This window comes from Sarcophilus harrisii, chromosome X, assembly GCF_902635505.1.
Source record: "Sarcophilus harrisii chromosome X, mSarHar1.11, whole genome shotgun sequence".
Lineage (NCBI taxonomy): Eukaryota > Metazoa > Chordata > Mammalia > Dasyuromorphia > Dasyuridae > Sarcophilus > Sarcophilus harrisii.
This window is the reverse complement of record NC_045432.1, coordinates 74,596,346-74,606,450: the sequence shown is the minus strand read 5'-3', so window position 1 is coordinate 74,606,450 and position 10,105 is coordinate 74,596,346. Positions and strand designations below refer to the sequence as shown.

The following is a 10,105-nucleotide window of genomic DNA, read 5'->3' as shown; positions in this document are numbered from 1 at the left end:
TCAAACAATGAGTATTCAGGATGCCTAGGGACCTTCAGCAGCGCAAAAATACAGTTATTGACAAGAAATAAGCATGTTTGTAGTCCTAACAAAAGAAGTTCTCACAGCATGTAAGAGTCCAGTTTCAAAAAACTCATTCAAAAGTGTTGTGGAAAGCAATTTTCATGAAAGTAAAGGACTTAAAGAATACATACGTGAAAGACTAAATACTTTCAGGTCTCTGATCCATGGATCCAGGTTAGTGGGGAGTGTTCATTGTTCATTACCCTTATTACATGAAAAGCCCCTCTTCCAGCCATATTTAATTAGATACTTACAAAGACTTGAAAGGAATAAAGGTTTATTTTTTTTAGAAAACTATCTCTAATTAGACAGTTTTGAATTCTGAATGTGTATCTCAACCAAAATGAAGAAGTTGATGCTGTGGGTACTAAAGGCCCACAACATTCTGAGACACATTGTTCAAAGAGTCATACAAACAATGGGCTTTCAGAATGTCTAGTGGACCTTGAGCAGCTCAAAAATACAGCCTTCGACTGAAAATAAGCATGGCTGTAAGCCTGACCAACGAATCTCACATGACGCATTAGTGTCCATTTTCTAAAAGTAGTCATTCAAAATTGTCATGGAACCCAATTTTAGAGAAAGTGAATGACTTCACTTGCAAAAAAGAGCACATACATGCAGAAATAAAGTAGTTCATGTCTCTAATCCATGGCTCCAGGTGATTGGGAAGTTCATGGTTCATTATGCCTTCTACTTGAAAAGTCCCTTCTTCCAGCAATTTTTAATTTCATTCCTGCAAAGATATTAAAAGTTTGTTTAATGGGGTTTGTTTTCCAGAAAAGTTATCTTAAATTCAACAATTTTGAATATTTATAAGGCATCTCAGGGAAGAAGAAGATGTTCTAAGTACTAAAATAAAATCATACAAACAATGAGATTTCAGGATGCCTAGGGAACCTTCAGCAGCGCAAAAATACAGTTATTGACAAGAAATAAGCATGTTTGTAGTCCTAAAAATACGTTCACAAGGCATGTTAGTTTCCCTTTTCTAAAGACAGTCATGTAAAACTGACATAGACAACAATTGTAGAGAAAGTAAATGACTTCAATTGTGAAAAAGAGCACATAGATGTAGAGCTAAATTCTTTCATGTCTCTGATCTATGACTCCACGTGATTGGGGAGTTAATAGTTCATTATGCCTTCTACTTGAAAAGTCCCTTCTTCCAGCAATGTTTAATTTTATTCCTGCAAAGATAATACAAGTTTGTTAAAGCGTTTTTTATTCCAGAGAAATTATCTTAAATTAGAAGATTAAAATAGAAGATGAAAAGACATATCAGGGAAGAGGATATTGTGGGTACTAAAAGCCCACAATATTCTAAGACACATTCTTTAAAAAATCATACAAAAATGGTGTTTCAGGGTGCATAGGGAATCTTCAGCAGCGCAAAATACATCCATCAAGAAGAAGTAAGCATGTTTGTAGTCCTAAAGAAAGAGGTTAACATGGCATGTTAGTATCCCAATTCTCAAAATAGTCATTCAAAATTTTCATGGAACTCTATTGTAGAGGAAGTAAATGACTTCAATTGCAAACAAGAGCAGATACATGCAGAGTAAAATTCTTTCATGTCTCTGAACCATGGCACCAGGTGATGGGGGACTTCATGGTATATTATGTCCTCTACTTGAAAAGTCCCTTCTTCCATCAATTTTTAATTTTATTCCTGCAAAGATATTAAAAGATTATTTAAAGGGTTTTGTTTTCAAGAGAAATTATCTTAAATTTAAGAATTTTAAATACTGAAATGATATCTCAGGGAAGAAGATATTGTAAGTACAAAAGGTCCACTACATACTTAGAACCATTGTTTAAAAAATCATAAAAACAATGGTGTTTCAGGATGCCTAGGGGACATTCAGCAGCGCAAAAATACAGCCGTCGACAAGAAATAAGCATATTTGTAGTTCTAAAGAAAGAAGTTCACATGGCATGTTAATGTCCCTTTTCTAAAAATATTCATGCAAAACTGTCATGGACAACAATTTTAGAGAAAGTAAATGACTTCATTTGTGAAAAAGAGCACATACATGCAGGGCAAAATTTTTTCATGTCTCTGATTCATTGCCCTTGGTTACTGGGAACTCCATTGTTCATTATGCCTACTACTTTGTAAGACCCTTCTTTCAGCAATTTTTAATTTGATTCTTGTAAATCCTTAAAGGATTAACGCTTTTTTTTCCAGAAAATCATCTTACATTAGACAGTTTTGTATTCTGAACACACATCTCAGCCAAAATGAAGAAGTTGGTGCTGTGGGTACTAAAGACCCACAACATTCTGAGACACATTGTTCAAAGAGTCACATAAACAACGGGCTTTCAGAATGTGAAGTGGACCTTCAGCAGCTCAAAAATACAGCCTTCGACTGAAAATAATCATCACTGTAAGCTTGAACAAAGAATCTCACATTGCACGTTAGTGTCCATTTTCTAAAAATAGTCATTCAAAAATGTAATGGAACCAAATTTTGGGAAAGTAAATGACTTCAATTGCAAAATAGAGTGCCTAGATGCAAAGCTAAATTCGTTCATATCTCTGATCCAGGGATCCAGGTGATTGGGAAGTTAATGGTTCATTATACCTTATTCTTAAAAAGTTCCATTTCCAGCAATTTTTAATTTTATTCCTGCAAAGATATTAAAAGTTTGTTTAAAGGGTTTTGTTTTGCAGAGAAATTATCTTAAATTCAAGAATTTTGAATACTGAAAAGATATCTCAGGGAAGAAGAAGATATTGTAACTACAAAAGATCATACAAACAAAGGGGTTTCAGGATACCTAGAAAACCATCAGAAGTGCAAAGAAAAGAAAAGAAAAGAAAAGAAACAGCCAAGGACAAGAAATAAGCATGTTTTTATTCTTATACATAAAAACATGCTTATTACTTGTCCGTGGCTGTTTTACACAAAGAAGTTCACATGACATGTTAGTGTCCATTTTCTAAAAACAGTCATTCAAAAGTGCTGTGGACAATAATTTTTGTTAAAGTAAATGACTTAAAGAGCACACATGTGCAGGGCTAAGTATTTTCAGGTCTCTGATCCATGGAACCAGATTCATGGGGAGTCTCCATTCTTCACTACGCTTACTACCTGAAAACCCCCTTCTTTCAGCCATATTTAATTTAATTCTTGCAAAGTGTTTACAGGAATAAAGTTTTTTTTCCAGAAAATTGTCTCAAATTAGACAGTTTTGAATTCTGAATATGTATCTCAGCCAAAATGAAGAAGTTGATGCTGTGGGTACTAAAGGTCCAAACATTCGGAGCCACATTGTTCAAAGAATCATAAAAACAATGGGTTTTCATAATGTCTAGTGGACCTTGAGCAGCTCAAAAACACAGACTTTGACAGTAAATAAGCATGACTGTAAGCCTGGCATGTTAGTGTTCATTTTCTAAAAACAATCATTCAAAAGTGTCATGGAACCCAATTTTTGAGAAAGTAAATGACTTCACTTGAAAAAAAAGAGCACATACATGCAGAGCTGAATTCTTTCATCTCTGATCATTGGCATCAAGTGATCGGGGAGTTCATGGTTCATTATGCCTTCTACTTGAAAAGTCCCTTCTTCCAGCAATGTTTAATTTTATTCCTGCAAAAACATTAAATGTTTGTTTAAAGGGTTTTGTTTTCCAGAGAAATTATCTTAAATTTGGCAGTTTTGAATAGTGAAAAGACATATCAGGGAAGATGATGTTGTGGGTACTAAAGGCCCATAATGTTCTGAGACTCATTGGTCAAAGAGTCATACAAATAATGAGCTTTCAGGAGGCATAGGGAACCTTCAGCAATGCAAAAATACAGACTTTGACAGAAAATAAGCATGAGTGTAAGCCTGAATAAAGAATCTGACATGGCATGTTTCTGTCCATTTTCTAAAAATAGACATTCAACATTGTCATGGAACCCAATTTTAGAGAAAGCAAATGACTTCAATTGAAAAAAAGAGCACATACATGCAGAGCTAAATTTGTTCCTATCTCCAATCCATGGCACCAGATGATTGGGGAGTTAATGGTTCATTACGCCTTCAACTTGAAAAGTCCCTTCTTCCAGCAATGTATAATTTTATCCCTGCAAAGACATTAAAATTTGTTTAAAAAGCTTTTCTTTTCCAGGAACGTTATGGTAAATTCAACAATTTTGAACATTGAAACAACATCTCAGGGAAGAAGATGTTGTAAGCACTAAAGGCCTGCTACATTCTGAAACACATTGTTTAAAAAAATCATACAAACAATGAGTTTTCAGGATGCCTAGGGGACCTTCAGCAGCGCAAAAATACAGTCATTGACAAGAAATAAGCATGTTTGTAGTCCTAAAAAAAGAAGTTCACACAGGATGTTAGTGTCCATTTTCTAAATACAATCATTCAAACATGTCATGGAAAACAATTTTAGTGAAAGTAAATGACGTAAAGAGCACATACATGCAGGGTTAGATATTTTCAGGTCTCTGATCCATGGCTCCAGGTTAATGGGAAGTCTCCATTTTTCATTATGCCTACTACCTAAAAAGCCCCTCCTCGCAGCCATGCTTAATTTGATTTTTGCAAAGATTTTAAAGCATTAAAGGTTTTTTTTTTCAGAAAATTGTGTTAAATTAGACAAATTGAATTCTGAATATACATATTGGGGAAAAATAAGAAGATGATTCTGTGGGTGCTAAAGTCCCACAACATTCTGACACACATTGTTCAGAGTCATACAAAAAATGGGCTTTCAGATTGTCTAGTGGACCTTCAGGAACTCAAAAATATAGGCTTTGACATGAAATAAGTGTGGCTGTAAGCTTGAACAAAGAATTTCACATGGCATGTTAGTGTCCATTTTCTAAAGTCATTCGAAAGTGTCATGGAACCCAATTTTACAGAAAGTAAATGACTTCACTTGCAAAAAAGAGCACATCCATGCAGAGCTAAATTAGTTCATGTCTCTGATCAATGACATCATGTGATTAGGGAGTTAATGGTTCATTATGTCTTCTACTTGAAAAGTCCCTTCTTCTAGCAATGTTTAATTTTATTCTTGCAAAGATATTAAAAGTTTGTTTAATGGGTTTTGTTTTCCAGAAAAATTATCTTAAATTCAACAATTTTGAATAGTGAAAAGACATCTCTGGGAAGAAGATGTAGTAAGTATTAAAGGCCCACTACATTCTGAGACCCATTGTTTAAAAAATCATACAAATAATGGGATTTCAGGATGCTAGGAGACCTTCAGCAGTGCAAAAATACAGCCATCGCAAGAAATAAGCATATATGTAGTCCTAAAGAAAGATGTTCACATGACATGTTAGTGTCCACTTTCTAAAAACAGTCATTCAAAGTGTTGCGGAAAACAACTTTCGAGAAAGTAAATGACTTAAGAGCACATACCTGCAGAGATAAATATATTCAGCTCTCTGATACATGGCTCCAGGTTAATGGAGATTCTCCATTGTTTATTATGGCTACTACCTAAAAGCCCCTTCTTCCAGCCATATTTAATTTGATTCTTGCAAAGACTTTAAGGGATCAAACTTTTTTTTTCAGAAAATTATCTTAAATTGGACAGTTTTGAATTCTGAACATATATCTCAGCCAAAATGAAGAAGTTGATGCAGTGGGTACTAAAGGCCCACAACATACAGAGACACCTTGTTCAAAGACTACAAACAAGGGGGTTTCTTAATGGATAGTGGACCTTAAGAAGCTCAAAACTACATCTTTCAACATGAAATAAGCATGGCTGTAAACTTGAACAAAGAATCTCCCATGGCACTGTGATATCCATTTTCTAATAATAATCATTCGAAAGTGTCATGGACCGCAATTTTAGAGAAAATAAACATGAAGAGATAAATTCGTTCTTATCTCTGATCCACGGCACCAGGTGATTGCAGAGTTCATAGTTCATTATGCCATCTACTGGAAAAGTCCCTTCTTCCAGCAATGTTTAATTTTATTCCTGCCAAGACATTAAACGGTTGTTTAAAGGGTTTTGTTTTCCATAGAAATTATCATAAATTTGACAAATTTGAAAACTGAAAAGACATATCAGGGAAGATGATGTTGTGGGTACTAAAGGCCCACAACATTTTGAGACACATTATTTAAAGAGTCATACACACAATGGGGTTTCAGGATGCATAGGGATCTTTCAGCAGCACAAAAATACACACTTTGACAGGAAATAAGCATGACTGTAAGCCTGAATAAAGAATCTGACATGGAAGGTTAGAGTCCATTTGAGTCCATTTTTTAAAAATAGTCATTCAAAAGTATCATGGAACCCAGTTTTAAAGAAAGTAAATGACTTCAATTGCAAAAAAGAGCACATACATGCAGAGTTAAATTCTTTCGTGTCTCTGTTCTACGGCACCAGGTGATAGAGGACTTCATGGTACATTATGGTTTCTACTTGAAAAGTCCCTTCTTCCAGCAATTTTTCATTTTATTCCTGCAAAGATATTAAAAGTTTGTTTAAAGGGTTTTGTTTCCCAGAGAAATTATCTGAAATTCGAGAATTTTGAATACTGAAAAGATATCTAAGGGAAGAAGAAGATGTTGTAAGGGCTAAAGGCCCACTACATTCTGAAACACATTGTTGAAAAAAACATACAAACAATGGGATTTCAGGATGCATAGGGAACTTCAGCAGCACAAAAATACAGCCATAGACAAGAAATAAGCATGTTTATATTCCTAAAGGAAGAAGGTCACATGGCATGTTAGTGTCCTTTTTCTAAAAATAGTCATTCAAAATTGTCATGGAAACCAATTTTAGAGAAAGTAAATGACTTCAGTTGCAAAAAAGAGCACATAAATGCAGAGCTAAATTCTTACATATCTCTAATGAATGGCAGCAGGTGATTCAGAACTTCATGGTACATTAGACCTTCTACTTAAAAAGTCCTTTCTTCCAGCAATGTATGATTTTATCCCTGCAAAGACATTAAAATTTGTTTTAAAAAGTTTTGTTTTCAAGAAAACTTATCTTTAAACAATTTTGAATAGTGAAACGACATCTCAAGGAAGAAAATGTTGCAAGCACTAAAGGCCCACAACATTCTGAGACACATTGTTCAAAGAGTCATACAAACAATGCGGTTTCAGAATGGTAGTGGACCTTTAGAAGCTCAAAAATACTGCCTTTGACTGGAAATCAGCATGGCTGTAATCCTGAACAACGAATCTCACATAGCATGTTAGTGTCCATTTTCTAAAAATAGTCATTCAAAGTATCATGGAACCAAATTTTAGAGAAACTAAATGACTTTAATCACAAAAAAGAACACATATGTACAGAGCTAAATTCATTCATGCCTCTGATCCATGGCTCCAGGTGATTGGGGAGTTCATGGTTCATTATGTCTTCTACTTGAAAAGTCCCTTCTTCCAGTCATATTTAATTAGATACTTACAAAGACTTGAAAGGAATAAAGGTTTTTTTTTTTTTTTTTAGAAAACTATCTCAAATTAGACAGTTTTGAATTCTGAATATATATCTCAACCAAAATGAAGAAGTTGATGCTGTGGGTACTAAAGGCCCACAACATTCTGAGACACATTGTTCAAAGAGTCATACAAACAATGGGCTTTCAGAATGTCTAGTGGACCTTGAGCAGCTCAAAAATACAGCCTTCGACTGAAAATAAGCATGGCTGTAAGCCTGACCAACGAATCTCACATGACGCATTAGTGTCCATTTTCTAAAAGTAGTCATTCAAAATTGTCATGGAACCCAATTTTAGAGAAAGTGAATGACTTCACTTGCAAAAAAGAGCACATACATGCAGAAATAAAGTAGTTCATGTCTCTAATCCATGGCTCCAGGTGATTAGGAAGTTAATGTTTCATTATGCCTTCTACTTGAAAAGTCCCTTCTTCCAGCAATTTTTAATTTCATTCCTGCAAAGATATTAAAAGTTTGTTTAATGGGGTTTGTTTTCCAGAAAAGTTATCTTAAATTCAACAATTTTGAATATTTATAAGGCATCTCAGGGAAGAAGAAGATGTTCTAAGTACTAAAGGCCCACTACATTCTGAAACACATTGTTAATAAAATCATACAAACAATGGAATTTCAGGATGCGCAGGGGACCTTCAGCTGCTCAAAAATACAGCCATTGACAAGAAATAAGCATAATTGTAGACCTAAAGAATGAAATTCACACAGCATGTTAGTTTCCATTTTCTAAAAATACATATTCAAATGTGTCATGGAAAATATTTTTAGAGAAAGTAAATGACTTAAAGTGCCCATACGGGCAGAGATGAATATTTTCAGGTGTCTGTCTGATCTATGGCTCCAGGTTAATGGGGAGTCTCCATTGTTCATTACACTTATTCCTTGAAAACCCTTTTCTTCCAGCCATATTTAGTGTGATTCTTGCAAAGACTTTAAAGGATTAAACTTTTTTTTTCAGAAAATTATCTTAAATTGAACAGTTTTGAATTCTGAATATATATCTCAGCCAAAATGAAGAAGTTGATGCGGTGGGTACTAAAGGCTCACAACATTCAGAGACACATTGTTCAAAGAGTCATACAAACAAGGGGATTTCTTAATGGACAGTGGACTTTCAGCAACTCAAAAATACACCCTTCGATTGAACAAAAGCATGGCTGTAATCCTGAAGAAAGAATCTCACATGGCATGTTACTGTCCATTTTCTAAAAATAGTCATTCGAAAGTGGCTTGGAACCCAATTTTAGAGAAAGCAAATGACTTCCATTGTAAAAAAAGAACACATACATGTAGTGCTAAATTCATTCATGTCTCTGATCCATGGCACCAAATGATTGGGGAGTTAATGAATGGTTTATTGTGCCTTGTACTTGAAAAATCCCTTCTTCCAGCAATGTTTAATTTTATTCCTGCAAAGATATTAAAAGCTTGTTTAAAGGCTTTGTTTTCCAGAGAAATTATCTTAAATTAGACAATTTGAAATACTGAACATATATGTCAGGGAAGAAGATAGTGTAAGTACAAAGGCCCACTCCATTCTGAAACACATTGTTTAAAAAATCAAACAAACAACGGGGTTTCAGGATGCCTAGGGGACCTTTAGCAACTCAAAAATACAGCCATCGACAAGAAATAAACATGTTTGTATTCCTAAAGAAAGAAGTTCACATGGCATGTTAGTTTCCATTTTCTAAAAACAGTCATTCAAAAGTGTCATGGAAAACAATTTTAGACTTAAACAGCACATACATGCAGGACTAAATATTTTCTGGTGTCTGATCCATGACTCCAGGTTAATGGGGTGTCTTCACTGTTCATTATGCTTACTACTTGAAAAGCCCCTTCTTCCAGCCATATTTAATTTGATTCTTGTAAAGACTTTAAAGTATTAAACGGTTTTTTCCAGAAAATTATCTTAAATTAGACAGTTTTAAATTCTGAATATATATCTGAACAAAAATGAAGAAGTTAATGCTGTACATACTAAAGGCCTACCACATTCTGAGACACATTGTTCAAAGAGTCATACAAACAATCGGCTTTCAGAATGTCTAGTGGACTTTCAGCAGCTCAAAAATACAGCCTTCAACAGGAAATAAGCATGACTGAACAAAGAATGAACAAAGAATCTCACATGGCACATTAGTGTCCATTTTCTAAAAATAGTCATTCAAAAGTGTCATGGAACTTAATTTTAGAGAAAGTAAATGACTTCACTTGTAAAAAGAGTACATACATGCACAGCTAAATTCTTTCATGGTTGTCATGTATGGTACCAGGTGATTGGGGACTTTATGGTCCATTATGCCTTCTACTTGAAAAGTCCCTTTTTCTAGCCATGTATAATTTGATCCCTGCAAAGATATTAAAAGTTTCTTTAATGTATTGGTCATCCTGACATCTGGGGTGGGGGTGGGGGTGGAGGGAAAACAGGGAAAAATTGGAACAAAAGGTTTTGCAATTGTCAATGCTGAAAAATTACCCATGGATATATCTTTTAACTATAAAGGTATAATAATAAAAAAAGAAAAAAGAAAAGGACAAAAAAGTTTGTTTAAAAAGGTCTTGTTTTTCAGAGAAA

The 10,105-nt window shown here is 34.4% G+C and overlaps 1 long non-coding RNA gene across 1 annotated transcript; it reads right to left on the bottom strand.

Annotated features, from left to right (window-relative positions):
• Positions 1-676: 676 nt before the first annotated feature.
• LOC116420310 lies at positions 677-8,103 on the bottom strand. The gene is made up of 2 exons (XR_004230601.1): positions 7,847-8,103; positions 677-799 (listed from the first exon to the last, which is right to left on the bottom strand). It is a non-coding gene; the product is annotated as an uncharacterized LOC116420310 (long non-coding RNA).
• Positions 8,104-10,105: the final 2,002 nt, after the last annotated feature.